This window comes from Palaemon carinicauda, chromosome 1, assembly GCF_036898095.1.
Source record: "Palaemon carinicauda isolate YSFRI2023 chromosome 1, ASM3689809v2, whole genome shotgun sequence".
In the NCBI taxonomy this organism is placed as follows: domain Eukaryota; kingdom Metazoa; phylum Arthropoda; class Malacostraca; order Decapoda; family Palaemonidae; genus Palaemon; species Palaemon carinicauda.
Window position 1 is genome coordinate 108,995,236 of NC_090725.1, and position 19,358 is coordinate 109,014,593.

The following is a 19,358-nucleotide window of genomic DNA, read 5'->3' on the forward strand; positions in this document are numbered from 1 at the left end:
CTCCCGCGGCATCCTTTAGCTGTGCACGAAGCACTGGGTTTGTCACTGAGGCGAACTGTAGAGAGCCTAGAACTCTTCCTGCTGGCGTCTTGAGATCCGTTTGGATTTCAGTAGTCGGTTGACAGACCCTGCTATTTCCTTCCTTCTCTTCTGGGGGATGGAAAGGCGGTGTGACTGAAGGTTCCACTGGATTCCTAACCATTGGAACTTCTGAGCTGGAGAGAGGCGAGATTTCTTCGCGTTTATCTTGAATCCCAGGTGTTCTAGGTACTGGGTGACTTTGCTGCAGGATCTTAAACAATCCTCGGGCGATGGAGCCCAGACTAGCCAATCGTCGAGGTAGGCCATCACCTGGACGTCTCGGAGACGGAGCTGTTGTACTATGGCGTCCGCCAGCTTTGTGAAGATCCGAGGGGCCACGTTGAGGCCGAAGGGCATGGCCCTGAAGGCGTAGCTTTTCCTTTGGAGTCAAAATACTAGGTAGGAGGAAGCGTGATGGTTCATTGGAACGTGCCAGTAGGCATCCGCCAGGTCTATGGAGACCGTGTAAGAACCTCGAGGCAGAAGGGTCCTTATCTGTTGAGTCAGCATCTTGAACTTGTCGTTCGCTATGAACTTGTTGAGGGGGGATAAGTCCAGAATGACTGAGTTTGTCGGAGTCTTTCTTAGGGACGCAAAACAGTCTCCCTTGGAACCTGGTGGACTTTACCCTCCTTATCACCTTCTTGTTCAAGAGGTCTAGGACATATTCTTCCAGAAGGGGGGTTGATCGTTGGAAGAATTGCTGGAAGGTTGGGGGTGGTTGAGTCCAACTCCAGCCTAGACCTTTCTTGACGATGCTTTGTGCCCAGGGATTGAAGGTCCAACGATCCTGGAATTGGCGGAGTCTTCCTCCCACCGGAAGCACTTCATCGCTTCTGGTGTCCCGAGGGCTTACTGCCTCGGCCGCTAGCTCCCCTTCCTCCTCTGCCTCTGGAGGGACGACGAGATGCGTCTCTGCTTGCACCCCTGTTTGAGCCTCTACCTTTGGGACGAAAGGTAGTTGTCTGTTGTTCAAAGGCAGGGGTGAAAACCGGTGACTGGGACAAAACCGGTTGGGTGACCAACTGAAAGGTCTGTTGTGGCTGAGCAGCCACTTGGGGAGTAGCGGGTCCCGGAAACTGCTGTCTGTTGACGTTGCTGGGGTTTTTGCTTGGAGGATTTCCTCTTAGGTTGAGGGCCATCGTCCTGAGAGGATTTCCTCTTTTTTGACATGCCCCACTTGTTGAGAAGGTTCCTATTCTCAGTGGCAGCCTTGTCAGTGATCTCTTTCACAAGGTCAGAGGGAAAGAGGTGTTTACCCCAGATGTTGGAGGAAATCAGCCTCCGGGGTTCGTGTCTCACAGTGGCACTTGAAAACACGAATTCTCGACAGGCTCTCCGAGCCTTCATGAAGTTGTACAAGTCCTTTACCAGAGTCGCCATGTGCGATTTGGCGAGTACCCTGTAGTGGTCGGGGACTCTGGTGTCACCAGCCATGACGTCAAGCTGTACTTGGAGGGACATGGACGCTGCGAGCCTTTCCTTCGTGTCTTGTTCCCGACAAAGGAGATGGTCATTGAGTTTCGGGAGGTCTTCGTTAAACTGACGTCCAGCTACGTCAGGATCTAACTTTCCCACCACGAAGGTATGCTGGATATCCTTCCAGTGTCGAACGTCGGGGGGAGTCACCATGGACAGGGTTTCCCTTCTTCCACTGCCTTGTGGCACGCAGCGAAGGCCTTTTCCGTGAAGGGAAGGACTGCGTCGTCGGGTGCGACGTAAGTAGGGTGCTTCTTACTCAGTGCCGGAAGCTTAGAGCAGGTAAAACCCCTACTTTTGAACGCGTTGGCTAGCATAGCCTGAGCCTTCGGGAGATCGAACACATTCACCTCCTTGGGTTCGGGCTCTTCTTTAGAGGCAGGTTCGGAACGAAGCCGGACGTAACAGTCCGGGTAAGCCTCAAAGCTCGGGAAGAACTCCACTTCTTCCAGGGCAACCGTGCCGATCTTATCGCTGATAAAGATCCTGCCTGTTGCGATAACCATATGCTCAGCATACCTCCAGGGGTTGGCATGTGAGCATGCAGGGAGGTCCTTAACCGAAATCCTCTTCGATTCTTTGGAACCTCCCATGGACCTGATGAACTCGTGTGTCACGTGAAGCTTCTGTTCCATAAGGGCTTCTATCATACGGAACATCTCCTGGGCGGATGGGATGGGATCCGGGGTAGCGGAGGTAGACGGGAGAGACACTTCCGTCTGTGTAGGAGTAGGGGCGGGGATGGAAGGCGGAGCGACCTCCTGCTCCTACTCGGTGTAATCCACCTGGTCCTCTTCATCGTCCGCGCCTTGGGCCATGAGGGTCCTCTCCGTGTCCTCCGAAATATCCGACATACGTTCATCGTTTTCGGCATCCAGGCGACACTCGTGCATGGACTGGGCCATGACATCGGGTTCCACCGTGATCTGGACGGTGGGGATCTGATCCTTGGGGACCACAGAATCTGGGGAAGCCTTTGGGAACAATAAGGCCCTCATGTCTTCAGTGGCAAGGTACGGTCCAGTGGCGTTCTTCTGGAAGCCACGCACCCACTTGCGTAGCTTATCTCGAGAAGCGTCCCTAATCTCCGCTGAGGGAGGGTTGTTAAACGCATCGACCAGGCGATCCTGGCAGACCGTACAGTTCTGCGGGTCCCAGAACTTTAGATCCCCTTTCTTGTTGGCACAAGGGGCGTGGGTCCTACACGCCGTGTGTCCATAGAAGTGCGGGCGCTTCACTGCACAGAAGCTGTGGTCACACTTCAGTTGCTCCTCCTGTAAGAGAAAGAGAACATGAGTATGGGGGAGTCATAAGAATGACTCTTAAACTAAAGTTAAATATTAATCAATTAATTTTAACTTGACATTAGGTGTGATGCACAGAGGATGGGCTGAGAGAAGGAGAAAGATACATAATCCGTGTAACTCGCCCGGCTGGTTACCGTGACCTTCACCCATAGACAATCTGCTGTGAACGAAGGCACAGGATAGAATACAGCATAGAATGCCCGTAGGGCAGTGTGAATTCTATTGGAAATTGTCAAGGGTATAAGGCTAGGACTGAGACCACTCAGACACTAGAATTGGGAACTAGAAGATCCCATAGGGTAACTGTTTCCGGCAACCAGCCGTGCTAAGATACACACAGCACGCTGGAAATCTGTGATATGCAAGAAGACAGCATGGTTACTAATAGAACGGTAAGATAATACCAATCCATTTACGTAATAAAGTCATCTGGTTGCGATGTAGGGCTATCAACATCAGATGATAGCTAGTAGAAGGGGGTGCAAGTCTTCTTGACGCCTCCGGAAGGCTCCGGCAGATCGCCGGCACGCCGGAGGCCGCTCCAGCAGAGTTTCTGGCATTAAGAAAGACAATATTTAGAAGTCAAGAGTAATACCAGGGTGGCGGCCGCCGGCACAGCGGCGGCGGTTCCGGCAGCCGGAGGTAGCCGGCTTGGTGACAGGGGCAAGGATGGTTATAGCAGAATTGGAGTGCCGGCAGTGGATGCCGGCACTCCGAGGGCCGGTCGGTGGACGGACGGCTGAGGCTATGAGGAAGAAGGGAAGGCCATCGGCTAGTCGCCGGCAGCAGGCGGAAATCCCCCGGCACGCGGGGGACTGGCGGCACAGAGGGTAGGGGTAAGTCACCAAGGTAGGAGGTGGGTATCACCGACAGTAGAGGCGGCAAGGGACCGGCACCCGGATAGAGAAAGAGACAGAAGGGGGGATGTAAGGGTACGGCCACGGACCCCAAGACATCCCACCTGAGTGAGTGTACCCATGATAGGGGCTAGCCCTATCACCCAGAAGCCGGGGCCGCAGAGGGCCGGGAGCTAAGGGAGCCCAAGGGAGGGCAGGGAACACTCAGAGGGGGGGGGAGAACCCCTATAGACAGAACGCATCTAGTGGCTAACCTCATAGGACACTATGAAGGGTATATGTACCAGAGCGGACTGCATACAGGAGCTTAAGGTAGCCCTACAACTCCACCCTAGGGAGGAGTTGTAGGACGGGACAAATGGGTAAAGACTAACCTAAGCATAGGCTAGGCCATACAAGAGATAGGTGGGGAGGGGAGAAGAGAAGTCTTTTCTGCGGAGGGGGTTCTGTACCAGAGCGGCCACCAAGGAAGGGAGGACACTCCCTAGCCTAAGGTAAGGCAGCCTGACTGAAAACGGTGCATGGGTATCGTTTCCGCAAGGAACAGAACTAACCTCTCCGAAACCTAACCTAGAGCAGGGATGTCACACCCTGAAATAGGAAGGACAGAAGACGTATCGCTATTGCAGGAAAGGTCGGAGACCTAGCCCCAGTAATAGAGGAAGGACTAGCCGTTCCTCATCCTCGGACGCAACCCTAAGGGGGATCATTCCCTTAGGGAGGACAGAGAAGCGATATAGTACTCTGAGAAGAGCTTGGACTCCCTTACATGGTAGGGGGAGCAAGACTACACAGAGGGGGAGCCCTAAGGCAGGGCATGAAGGAAGCATATAGGGGTCCTACTGGTAGGTTAGGTTAGAAAGATACACTATCTAACCCGTCCCCTATATGGTCCCTGAAGGCGAAAAACACTTGCATCACAGTCAATAGTATTGTAAAATAATGCCACTATCTTCATAAGTAACCTAGGATCACTGATAAAATCATGCATGAACACTGATATAGGCGCTCTGGCCTAGGGGCTATACTAGCCAACTGGTATGGGGTCAGGTGATGACCGATAAACGAGCGTCAAAACACGATATAAAAGTTCCTAGCTATGAAGACTAAATAACTAATAGTATCGATTAGTTAATGAGACCGGAAAGCTGTTGAGGCTATCTAAATAAGGCATGCAAAATCAACAGCGACGCCATAAAATGGCCGGTCCGGTGGAGGCACAGCTCTGCCACAAAACATCAAATATCTCGAAAAGTAAAATTTACTTTACGGTCAGAGCTTATTTAAACAATACTGGAACCTTGTACTCAACTTTCCAGAAGGCGGCGAGGCCGAAGGTAGCGACATGACGAAGATGCAGGTTGATGAAAATGCGTAAGGGAAAATCCATCTTAGCAAGGCAAACTACTAGAAGAAGGATGGAGACGGACGTGACGTCATTTAGCAATGGCGCCCGTTTGTTTACGTCTCGAGTACCAAAAGTAGCCACGAACGAGATTAGCTGTGGAACGGCTCCCCAGCTATTCTCCGCCCCTACACACCGAAGTGTTAACTCTGTTTGGGGTGTAGATAGCTATGTGGCGCGTTAATACATGCGTCCCCTGTTGATATACGATGTCTTAAAAGGGAAACCTTTAGGATATTCGCTCCAGAAGTTAGAATTCTGTGATAACCTGTGGTTAAATTCTCTGGGAATATTTAGTAGTGATATACCCAAGGAAGCTACCAAAAAGGAACCTTCCATCCATCAGGACGCCATGGCTTGAGCCCAAAAATCAAACCCTTATTCTCTAGTCTTGGGTACCATAGCCTCTGTACCATGGTCTTCCACTATCTTGGGTTATAGAGTTTTCTTGCTTGAGGGTACACTCAGGCATGCTATTGTATCATTTTTCTCTTCCTCTTTTTTTTTTGAAGTTTATATAGTCTTTATATAGTCTATATATGAAAGATCTAATCTGATGTTTTTGCAATTCTTGAATTTTTTTATTTTGATTGTTTATCCTCTTGTATTTATTTATTTCCTTTTTCCCTTCCTCACAGCCATTTTTCACTGTTGGAGCCTTTGGGCTTATAGCATCCAGCTTTTCCAACTAGGGTTGTAGCTTACCTAGTAATAATAATGAGATCCTAAAGTATCCCTCGATCGTACATAACGAGGGGAAAGATAGTGGCACACATCATCCATACTATCAGTGGCCGTTCTCGGCCCTATGCATACAAAACAGTACACCTTCCTCGCTGGGTCATTTGTTAGTACAGCACTGCCTCTCTTACGCATACGAGGAGATATCGTTTAAGTCTCACAAGACACCAACATAACAGCCTTCCTATAATTGGCAACATCTCTTCAGGGCAAGAGTATATACTGTACTGTAACGTCAAAAGTTAGCCGTCAAGGACGAGGGAAAAGCTGCCGAGTTATGGGGGAGATGAAGAGCACGTGCTTCTCCTTCCCGTGAAGCCATTGTTAAGGATTTAATAGTCAGCAATGGTAATACTGTGGCGAGAGATTGCAAAACGATCCTCCCAACTGCAGTCTAGAGCAAATCGCTGAGTGTCACAACATCCAGCGACCCTACAGGCGCAGCAGGAGAAGGCGGCGGTGCAGCAGGAGAATATTCTATGGGAAAGATATAGAATGAGAACCAATCAGGGTTCAGTGTTGTCTCAGTTCCGACAAATAAATTGCGGTCAACAATTTTCTTTCCCATGATGCATCCCTAAGAGAAAATGGTCAATAGCCCCACCTCATAACAAGTTCGGATTTCTTTATATCTGAAGAAAAATTACAATCTACCTTGGCATAAAGGCTTAATAGAGTAATCCTCAATTTTTTTATGGAATTTATAGTTTCTCTTCCTTCACATAATGAGGGCTCCACAAAAAGAAAAAATAGCAATTACTTTCCCCGATTTAAACATCGTACCAGATAGGTTCCTCTTGTATTTGGTATGAGTTTAATAGGCATGCCCTTAAATATGCAATCATAAGCATAATCATCTCCTCCTCCGACACCTATTGACGCAAAGGGACTGTTAGAATTCGCCAGTCGTCTCTATCTTGAGGTTTTAATTCAATACTTCTCCATTCATCATCTATTTCGCACTTCATAGTCGTCAACCATGTAGGTCGTGGTGTTCCAACTCTTCTAGCACCTTGTGGAGCCCATCTGAACGTTTGATGAACTAATCTCTCTAGAGGAGCGAGAAGAGCATGCCCAAACAATCTCAATCTACCCCTCATCATGATCTCATCCTCATATAGCACACTAGTAATGTTTCATTTCTAATCCTGTCCTAGTAAATCTATTAAGATAGTTTCATTGTCATACCATGACTCGTGTCCATTGGCCAACACCCATCTCACTAAACTGGTATATAGTCGATTTTTATATGTAATTTATATGTAATACGCTATTAAATTTTGTTTTATCACTTGTAGTGAATGCATTGGCAATGCTAAAACATGATAGTTTCATGTTTTAGTTTTGAAGTAGCACTACTGGCACGGATATCTTCACAGTGATAGCTTTAATGCAAAACCAACAAACTTTACATTTTTGGCATTGTTAATTTTCACAAATTGCAAGTGGTTCACTCGCATGCTACAATAGCAGCTTTTGACTGAAGTTGAGTTACAATCCTGTCTTTACCACAGAGGATGGATCGAAGATTTCAACGAGATATAGCATCCTAGGTTACGTTAGAATTTTTGAACAGACGGTAAGAATCCGATACCTTAGGCTAAGTCAAGGTTAGGTTGCCATAAATAATAGCATTTTACTTACCCCTGCCCAAAGACCTTGATTGGCCACTGTAATCTCTTTCTTGTTAAACCTTAAGAGTCCAGTATAATGAATTACATTTTAATTCAATAATTTGAAAACCAGATGTGAAAACTAAAATCTTTTATTTCCAGTCCGAAATACAGCTCTCTCTATAACCATAAAATTGTTAAAAATTGTGGTCATTGTACGCAGGTGACATGTGCAGCACATCCATGTAGCCTACTACATACCAGAAAGAAAGAGCAGTGAAAATGTTCAATCATGAGCGAAACAAGCCAAGGCTGAGCTATACCCGGTCTGAATTAGGCGATTGATTACATAATGTAATGCCAAAATACTAGCCCATGCAGCTGGCATGTGCAGCAGATCTAGGTAGGCTACCACTTGCCAGAACAAAACTGAAGTTAAATCACAAGCTAAGAATACCACGGCCCAAAAACAAGTTTATGCCAGGTGCTTTAGATAATTAAAATGACACCTAAACACTAGCCCACAAGGATAATTCTTGCAGCATAACATGTTCCACAACCAGAACATAGGAACAATGAGAATGTTAAAATTGTAAGCAAAGCAAGCTACGGCAGAACAAACTCTAAAAAATAATTAGTGGTAATTTGGCGTACCAACATCCAGATGTATACTATCAATAAAGTACTTTATGTAGTATTGCAAATTGAACACAGCTAACAACAACTCCATAGAAACCGGATTAAAAAAGTAATTTTCTATGCATCTATAAGACCTTGCATGTTGGTAACCTTGGGAGGTACCCCAGGATTCATAGCTGGGATTAAAGGCCGGGGAAGTAGGGAACGAAGTCGACACTACTTAACTCTGAAGAACCAACACATTGTTGTTGGGGTTGGCCCTTTGAAGTGGATGGCTGACTCCCGTGCCACCGAGATGGGTTGGACCACTTGAAGTGGTTGACGATATTGGGAGGATTGGTAGGGTCGTAACCTCTTCCTGCCCCGAGATTGTACGCCGGTAGGTTCGAACTTCCGTTTTGTAACCAGACCCCACCAAACCTTGAGGCTCTGGTTGACTCTGGCAGCCTCACTTAGAACGTTGTTCACCAGATCCTCCGGGAATAGGTCCGGACCCCAGAACGGGGCTTTAATGAGCTTGTTAGGCTCATGTCGGATAGTGGCCTCGGACAAAACATGTCTGCGGCAACGAAGTCTGGCTGCTAGGAAGTCGTAAGCATCCGAGATTACGGTCTGTGAAAGAGATTTAGTCAAGACCTTGATACTAAAAACATTATGTAGGAGCTTTTGTAAGGGGCAAGCATGGTGTTTACACACTCCCACTCATTCAGTGCTCGGACCCAAGTAGACTGGGCCTGCTCTTTTGGGTAGATATCGGTCTCCTTAGGGACCTTATCTAGCCTAATGAGAGCTTCATCGGTCAGCCGGACGAAGCCGGGGAAGGGGAATTGGAGACCGGGAGGAAAGAATTCAAAGTCCTCAATAGGACAGGTGCCACAACCCTCAATAGTCAGCATACCATCCGTATAGGGAGAGTGCAGAGCCATTCTCCACGGGTTATTCTTTGTGAAAGGCGGGAGCTTAGAGGCGTCCGGCATGACGTATTGTTGCTGTTGTGGCAACCCTTTCCGGATGAGGCTTTCCATTAGACCCTCTTGGGTCTGCAGTCTGTCTGTAAAGGAAGACATCATGGAACCAATTTGGCTCAGCAACTTACTAGAGAAGGCCTCTGGGTCGAAGGCCGCCAGGGTAGGTATGGGGGCTGTCTGCACTCCCGGACCATGAGAGGAAGAGGAGGCGACAGCGGAGTCTTTTGGGACTCCGGAAGTGGAAGTCTTGCCTGACTTCGAGGATTTGGAAGGCCTGCGAGTCTTCAATAAAGGTCTCCGCTGGGTTTTGACCTTTGGGACAACTGGATGTGGCCTGGTATCAGACCCGGGGTTCCCAGGGAAACCCTGAAAAGAAGAATGATTAGAAGTAGAGAAAGTCGAACTAAGGAGAGGAATCTTAGCCCGGGACCCACCTGCCTCACCTACCTCCCTACATGGTTCTGGCTCGTCGAGAGCCATAGGTTCCACTTCGAGGTTGATGGAGGCGACGTTGTCCACAATAGAGTCGTTAGTCTGATCTTGGTCCACGGGAATGCACAAGGTCGCGTTGATATCGGCAATGATGGGGTCCGCCACATCCTTGGGGACCGCTGCCGAGGTTTTAGCGTTAGGGTAGATCAAGTTACACCAGTCCTCGGACAAGACGTAAGGCTGCTTGGCCTTAACATTGCGGGCGAAGCCGCCTACCCAGACCTTCAAGGTTGACCGGGCCGAAGACTTAGAAGACAGAGATCTGAAAGAAATAGACCGTTACTAATGGTAGTGACTTCGAGGTAAGTGAAAGATCACATAATCGATAAGGGACCATTCGATCAGAAATTGCAATATGAAATGGCAGGGAATTAAAGGTTAAACCCTGTGTAAAATTAGATAGTAACGATAGGAATACTCACCGAGTACGAGGAAAGGGTCGTAACCAACCCGTAGCATAAGGCAGTTGTCCGGATGCCATACAACCAGGTCGTCCATCTGAACACCACAGTCGGCATGCGACCTGCAGACATCGTGGCCGCACGGTTGTTGGAGAACGGCCGCACAGGCTGTTATTCGGCAACGGACCACCTGTAATAATAAGGATACATAAGTATCTCTTATAAAGTTAAATGTCCCGAGAAGGGACCCGGGGGACCCAGGTAATAAAATTAGGTTAGTATGCAACTGAGATATAGACTAAGAGTAACAATCTGAACAGAAACAGGAAGGAAAAACTTAGCCTATGTAATAATCTGAGTAACACCCAAGTCCGTATAGTTATGATCATTCGATAAGAGTATTGTCAAAGGCGAAAAATATACTATCCCGTCAGTATTGAGGAAGCATAGGGTAATTGCAATAGGGTCGACATTATACCGCCTGACCCGAGAGACAGCTGTGGCGGACCAGGGGGGGACAACCAGCTGTCGAGGTAGGTAATCGGAAGGGAGGGAGGAAGGAGCCAATGACCCCTTGCCAACCACAAGAACCTTAATGAACCGAAATTAAAGTAATGACAAAACTCAATAAAATATTTCAAATTCAAAATTCTAACGAGATTCCTCTAAGAAAAAGTGATTATCATAGGGGTCCCGTGGGGTGCGGACCGTAACAGAGGGAATCTCGGGGAGTAACCCCTACCCAACCGAGTTCCCCCGCCCCTGCCGACCGATGGCCAATCAGAGCGGCGGGGGGAAAAAGGCTACGACAAGGCATGCGAGTGAATGAACTAGACTGAAACCCCGGTGGATGTTCTCGGTACCAACTAGTGAGTCATAAGGTATCCCAGGAAGGGATAGTGTGAGGGGGAAAGGTTGAGGTACGAGAGGACTCGACCCGTAATGCCGAACCGCTCACACAACATCTCGAGAGACGAGAGGAATCCCTGAATTGGAGATGAGGAAATGGGGGGGAGGGAGGCAACGAGAACTAGCCAATAAGGGGGCAGGAGGCGATCACGTGGATATGAGGGAGGACAGGAGTACCAACCTGACCGTTTGAACCACGTAAGCAAAACGGAATTATCATAAACGGAACGAGAAATAAATGTAAAATGATGTAACCCATTGAACTGGTATATAAGGTATACGTAACTTAAAATAAAATTAGTAAGAGAGGGACGCAAGGGAATGGCAGGGGGATAAATAACGGGCAGCCTTCCAGAGCGGGGAGTCGCGCTGGACAGGGATACCAACATATCTTCTACCTCAGGTAGATGCCGAACGGTAGGAAAACCGAATAAAATAACAACTGCTCCGCGAGAGTCCCACTCAACCTTAGCGATAACTAGACTAGATGGTAATCGTAATAAATTATTAATAATATTAATATATAATATCAATAATATAATAATATAAACTTAATGCGGTAGCGAAACCAACTAGACCGTGCCCGAGGCAGGCTTGCCAACCGAGTTCAAAACTATGATACGTAGAATATCATAAAACATCAAAATAATATCCAAAAGCACAATGATGAGGTGTAATTGGTGAGGAAAAACTCCGAAAATACGGTTCGAATCTAAAAACAATCAGTATAGAAGACCAATTGTAATACTTTAAGAACGAGCGAAGGAGGTAGCAAGCCTGCAAGGGAGCCGCGAGCGGTACGACAAGAGGAAAATTAAAAACCTCGAATAAAATTAAAAGTAATGGCAATGCTACCCCCAAAAGCACAAAGATTTGGTACTTAACTTAGATGAGGAGACTAGGGAATCCGACATCTGCACAAAGAAATGAGAAAATTCACCAAAACACCGTCAACAAAATTCACAAGTGAACGAAAGCGGTGCTAAATTAGGAGTGACGTCACTGGCGTGGGTTGGGTTGGTGGTAGTAGTGTTGAACGGCACCTCGTTGTGGCGGGAGTTTTGACAAGGAGATATCTAAATGGTGCGAGGCCTCTGGTTGTGAATTATCACGCCCCAGTATAATATACCGACACCTTATATAGGCGAGCGAGCTGGGTTCAACCTGGCATTCCTATACAATTTTTTCTCTGGTAATACTGTATATAGCTGTTATATACCTTAGAAATGGTGCTAAAGGAGCATTTCACTGGGCGGCACAGGAGCCGCCCAGAAAAAGAAAGATTTATCTCGAGATGGACGGCACTATTGAATGCTCTGGTAAACTTCCATCATGACGACATGGCCTGAGCCCAAAAAACGGCGCTCAAAATCTATTTTTGGGTGAGGTAGCCATGTTGTCCGGATGGACCCACCCTCTTTTTGACAAAAGGATAATGAATCCCTCTCTATGGTACTGTATCTGCAACACCTACAAAGCTACAAGGAATGGCTTGGTGGCGCCTCGTGGTGGCGATTCGGCGCACTATTTACAGTACAGTAGGAGTGTCAAGAGCGTTGTCTCTTTAACGACACTCCTTATTCTTGCCACTCTTTCCCCTCGAAGCAAAAGCGCTATTGGGGGTGTAGATAGCCATGAGACGTGTCAAGAATACGTCCTCTGATATTACGGGATATCCCTTTTTAAAATTTTAAGGGATATTCGCTCCAGGAGTTAGAATTCTGGATACCTTTGGTAAATTCTCTGGGATATATCACTGTAGTCAAATATAACTAGGAAACTACTAATGAAGGAACTTCCATCAGGACGACATGGCTACCTCACCCAAAAATAGATTTTTCGCTTCTCTTAAAATCCGTTAAGGATACTCGCGCCAGGAGTTAGAAATCTGGAGACCTATGGTTAATTCTCTGGTATTATCACTGTAGCCAAATATCCCTTAGAAAGCTACCTTAAGGAACCTTCCATCAGGACGACATAGGTATGTCACCCAAAAATAGATTTTTCGCTTTGCTCAAAATCCGTTTTCCGTGAATTACTATAATACCCCGTAGCTTTTCAGCTATGGTACTCCCACCGTAACTCAAAACCTATGGACTGTAGCCAGGGGGGGAAAGAAAAAAAAAAAAACCTATAAATAGGTTTACACCATACTCCAGTTTCTTAGTCATAAAAGACATTGTTAAGATGGAAAATTTTACAGTTTCTGTAACCCCATTATTGCACTTATATGATTCTACCAAAGTATGAGTAGTATGCCTGTTCTTTCTACATAGGATGGACTAAATATTTCAAAGATACCATGTTAGGTTAGTGATAGCACACAGACAGGTTAGAACAATATATTAAGGTATATTAATGCTGTATAAATCATGGCATTTCAATCTCTCTCTAATAAGAGACTCTGCTTTCCTAATGTGGACTTTATTTAATCTAACAAACACTAAGGCCTATTCTAATACAGAGAAACTGTTAGTAAATTATTTCCAGTCCTAAATACAGCTTAACCATTTTTTTATAGGATTTACCATTACACCATTAAAGTTTCTGGGTAAATTTGTATTGTATTACAGGGTGTGATTTTCGGACAGAAAATATATGATTTCCTATAGTAAATAAAGTGATTTAACCGAATTTGACCTTCATTTCAACCGGAATCAAACAGATCAACCAATCCGACTAACTTAAAGTTGACGAATTGGTTGATGTTTTTACAGATGAAATCCAGGTGAAAACCGGTTAAATCACATTATTTACTATAGGAAATCATATATTTTCTGTGCGAAAATCACACCCTGTAATACAATACAAATTTACCAAATATTATGACTGTTGACATATATGTTGTGTTAAAATATTTAAATATAAGAACTTATTCAACGTTGTCACTTCTCTTACGAATGTACTGAGAACGACAACATTAGCAACGATACCAATGATTCACAGTACTACCAACGATGAGGAATGGTACACAGAGTTACCAACGACACGATGACATTACTAGCGGTAGAAATGCTAAATATTTCCATACGTATATTAAATAATTTTTCCATATAACTATTACACAATATATAAAAAGTACAAAAAGGGCACAGAACCTAACAAACCCACCTAACCTTGCCTAGAAGTACCCCGGTCACAAAACACATATAATGACTATTGAGGAATGACTTACTTTGATTCACAGTACAGTACTACCAACGATGAGGAATGTGTACCAGAGTTACCAACGACACGATGACATTACTAGCGGTAGAAATGCTAAATATTTCCATACGTATATTAAATAATTTTTCCATATAACTATTACACAATATATAAAGAGTACCAAAAGGGCACAGAACCTAACAAACCCACCTAACCATGCCTACAAGTACCCCGGTCACAAAACACACATAATGACTATTGAGGAATGACTATTGAGGAATGACTATTGAGGAATGACTTACTTTGATTCACAGTACTACCAACGATGACGAATGGTACACAGTTACCAACGACACGATGACATTACTAACGTAGAAATGCTAAATATTTCCATACGTATATTAAATAATTTTTCCAAATAACTATTACACAATATATAAAGTACAAAAAGGGCACAGAATTTAGCCACTGCTTTTAGGTACGGAATACTGCAGCCGTTACAAGTTTCTATAACTTCCTCCATCAAAAAATACGTAAAAATAAATCGCACTTGAAATGACGCACGTCTTACCAGGTCAAAGGTTCCAACGCAAAAGGCATTGGAGGAAAGGGTATGAACAGACCTCTCAAAGAGATAAAGAAAGGGGGCTAGGGAGATATCTGAATAGGCATAGGTTGGTGATTGGTTAAGGGAAAAACAAAGAAGACTAGCGGGTAAACATGAATGAACTAAAAGGGGAAACTAGTCCAGAGCAAGTATTTATGTGAAACCGGGGAGAGAAAAGGAAATAACCAAACAAATACACCCAATATAGGAAGATAAAATGGAATGTATGATAAATAATATTGAATGGGAATATAAAATGAGATAATACGATAATAAAAAAAAAAAGAGTAATTGGGGGAGGAGGGAAAACTTCTGCGCAGGGGAGTGACATTTGCGCAGACCGAAAACTGGTATGCACGAACGTACGTACAAATGGGTGCTAATGTTAGCATATAATGCTAACATTTGATCTACATCAGACGTTGGCAGCACTGGTTACTGTATTTTTTCATGAAATAATCTTTGAAACGCCTCCTCCAAAGTTTATCCAGTTATACTGTTTTGTATTTTCCTCCAGTTATAATACAAACAAGAGGGTAATGTATAGAGAAGAAAAGGCTTGTTTTACGTTTATATATCGATTCCCCAGTATGTTTTCCCCACCCAAAACCCCGAGTTCCCACTGGGGGTCCCCCATTATCGGAGGATATAGATGTATATATATTTCTGAAACTATTCATTTGCGACGGGAAAGTTATTTTCGGAGAGCGTAATTTTTTCTATAAGAAAATGTAGTCAATTTCCTAGGTTACATTGCCCTGTAATACACTACAATGAAACCAGTTTTTGGTCCTTGCATATAGATATTAAGAGTGAAACTTTACCAAACTTATACACAGCAAGGTAAAGAAGTTCTTATGTACATAGGCCTATTTTCGGTATTATTACAGTTTCATCCATTATGGGACATCTATTATAATATATTTCCCGAGTAAAGCAAGTCTTTTGTAGTATTTCTGTAAAATATCTGTCGCAAATGCCTAGTTCTTTATATATCGACGATCAAACTCACGCTACTCATGTCTTCCTCCCAGATTTTTTCTAAGTCTGTTATTGTTGACTGTCTTGTATTTGCTTAAATGAGCCCTGTAACCACTATAATCCGCTGACAAACTAGTCCACTATGAAGTCTTACACGTTTGGCCAATCACAGCGCCTGTCCACTATGACGTCATACATGTTTGGCCAATCACAGCGCGACAATACAACTGCGCAACAATACATTTTCTTCCCAGGCATTTCATTTCGTTCTTAGACATGGAGACCATAGAAAGCACGTCATCTCATGTTGCACAAGAAGTTGAAATTCCATCTTCTTGTCCTGACTGTTTCCTAACTTACAATGAATTTGTTGAAAAACTAGTGCATTTGTGCCAGAGACAATTTAATTTTACAAAATAAAAATTGTCCTGCATGCCAAGGAACCTTCCCAACGGCTTCACGTTTTCCTCAAAGCAGCAACGCATCTTTATGAACCAACAGTTTAAGGTAAGCTTCATTAATTTATAGAGTATATTATAATGGTGATAGTATAACGATGTATACAGCAGTACCATCACTTTGGATTTGGTTTGATGGATGTGTTAGGTAGTGGCTGTAAGGGGGGGGGGGGTCGCAGGGGCTAGGCCTAGGTAGGGGTACAGGGCCCTAGGTTAGGTGGTTGTATTAGGTTCGGTAGTGTCCCGAAAATCACTGTGGCCTTAAAGGGGGGGTCGCAGGGGAGGCGGAGCCCCCCCCCGGTAGGCCTAGGTAGGGATACAGGGCCCCTATGCTAGGTTAGGTGGGTTTTCTTAGGTTCAGTAGTGCCCTGAAAATCACTGTGGCCTTAAGGGGGGGTCGAAGGGGGGGTCGCAAGCCCCCCCGGTAGGGCTAGATAGGGGTATAGGGGGAGGGGTGGTGGAAGGATAAGTATTCATTTATTGCAAATATCATTTGACGGCCCCCCCCCCCCACCCAAAACCCCGGTTCCCACCTGGTGTCCCCCATAATTGTTGGGATGAAGTAGGGTCTTTCTGCATTCTGGAACAAGTTGTTTTAACTCCAATTACATAGTAAATCTCTAAATCGGATGGTTTGCGGTCAAAATAAACGTTAAATTCGTTGAAACTACACTATTTCTGATGCGACAAATATATTTTTATTCCAGTTTCCCCATAATGGATGAAACTGAATTTACCCTATTTTCTACAAATTCGCAACTAACCACTTAAGAACTTAGGCTACGCGAAACGCAATTCCAAGCGAATAAAATGGTCCAAGTTGTTCAAGTACACAGATTTAAATGAATCTTCGGAGCATTTGTATATCAGCGGCCAGTTCCTCACGCGTTCCATTAAAAATGGACATCAACTAACCTATACTTTCCCCCATAACCTAGCCTACAACCCGTGTCCTTGCCTATTTACCTAACAGGGGGGGGCTAACGCCCCTGTGACCCCCTTTACACGGCTGTATTCTAAGTTAATCATAATACATACGGGTGGCCGATATCATACATACAACCCAATTCTTCACATAAAAACTTTGATTTCGTATAAGCAATACATTGGACACTTTGAAGATGGATAAATGGCATAAGCTTACAGGTACATATACAGATTGATTCCAGGAGTCTGCCGATTTTGCTAATGAATAAAAGGTTGAAAAAAAAAGATTGCCGAGACTTAGGCGTATTATGAAGTAAATATTTGCTCATGAGGCAAGGTTCAGAAATGTCAGTTTTAAGTGCCTATCAATAATTCCAATCATGCAATATGTCAACTAATGCAACTTTTAAAAACCTTATAATTTATAACTTACACAAGGATGGAAGGTGAGTCTTGAATCCAGGATGACAGAAACATCATAATGATGCAAATACTCTGTTGACGTTTCGCTAAGGATCGCGGAGTCGGAGGGAAGTAGAATGGTCAGACATGTAATCCATGGATAAAATGTTAGTTGATCAATAACCATGTTTTTACATATGAAATATTTCCATTTCATTAAAATAGCTAATAAGATTTAACATTTGAATTGTGAATATATACAGCATTTTTTTTTCTTTCAGATACTCTGTTGTAGTTTCGCTAATGATTGCGGAGTCAGACATTTAATCCATGGATAGTTGGTTGATCAATAACAATGTTTTTACATATGTAATCTTTTTATTTCATTAAAATAAATAATAATATTTAACTTGTGAGTCTATACACTAGTTTTTTCCAAAAACACTTGACATGCATACATTCAAATTTTGAGTCACTAACAAATTTCAATATCGAATTGAGAATAATTCTATCAATAGCATTTTTTTATGAATGTTCTAACGTCTTACTCACAACATGATTCGAACCCATTCATATGAATAAGGACATATCTAAACCTAAAACTTAGGTCATTGGGGGTATTAAGGGCAATATCATAGTGATTTTAACTCCACTGTAGCCCTATATAATTTCAGGTACAGCATTTTTATACTTTAGCTCATTAGTCCACGTTTTACACTTGGTGGATGTAAATTCTGTGGAGGATGGAGTTTGGAGGTGTGTATAAAATTAGGATATATAAATATTGGAAGGGTCTACTATAGATTATTTGTGATAGTACAGTTGTAATTTATGGTGGTAACGTGTTTGCCTAGTATTCGCATTGCAGGAGATCGATCCCAGCCAGAGACCATGAGTTTAAGCTGTTTACTGGGGAGGATAGGGTACTGTTGTGATTGGGCTTACCCTGCTGACATTCTGGTACGTGTCTCTGAGGATAATACTGGAACTAAAACCAGACACTTTTACCTATAATACAGTGGCAGGTAAAGTGTTAATCTTGCGTTTGTACGAACTGCAGACCGAGTCCCCACTTTGACGCATGACTTTAAGCTGTTTACTGGGGAGGTTCTGATGTGGATAGGATTGAAACCAGACATTTAACCTTCACATTTGTTTCTATTCAGGTGCATAGGCTCGATTCCTGTCTCCGGTAGAAACACATTAAATTTCCCTTTAAAGGTTTAAAGGACGCTCATGAATGGCAGGGGCTAGGGACAGTGACATTACCCTATCAAGCAGGACAATGCCTTATAGACTGACCATATTTCATATGATCAGCGTCCAAGTCCCCTCTCCACCCAAACAAGGACCAGGGAGGGCCAGGCAATGGCTGCTGATGACTCAACAGATATAGGCCCTACCTATAGGCTCCCCTAAACCCCTAACCTTAGCTCACAAGGATGGTAAGGTTGCAGACACTAATGGCACTAGCAAGACTGAGCGGGACTCGAACCCCCAACTGGCAAACACCAGGCAGAGATTTTACCAATCAGGCCACAACAACCCTAATATATTTCAAATGTAAAGTGCATTTGATATTAGAATCTATTCATGGAGAACAAATGGATGTATTTGCATATGAGATAAGGACGATGGCTGGGTTAGCTTAATTTAAATGGAAACCAAATCATGACCATGTTGCAGAATTATTCTGCAACATGGTCATGATTTGGTTCCCTGCTCGTGTTAATGCAGAACATCAGCAAGTGAATGAATATGATACTGTCATTGAGTGATGTATTAATACAAACTACAACTCTAACTACAAACATGGATAAATAGGTAGCTACTGTATCTAAAAAAAAAAAATGGGTGCCAATGCACAACCAGTGTATTCAGAAGGCTCAGGTACCAGAATGAGTGAAGAGGAGAAGTTTAAGGGTTAGAACCACTGGTGTGAAT

At 44.2% G+C, this 19,358-nt stretch overlaps 1 protein-coding gene across 1 annotated transcript in view; it reads right to left on the reverse strand.

Annotated features, from left to right (window-relative positions):
- LOC137653520 (fibrillin-1-like) overlaps positions 1-17,576 on the reverse strand; it is a 234,878-nt gene extending 217,302 nt beyond the window's left edge. The window contains 1 exon segment of the mRNA XM_068387022.1: positions 17,446-17,576. The gene's annotated coding sequence lies outside the window, so the exon portion shown is untranslated.
- Between the last annotated feature and the right edge of the window lie 1,782 nt (positions 17,577-19,358).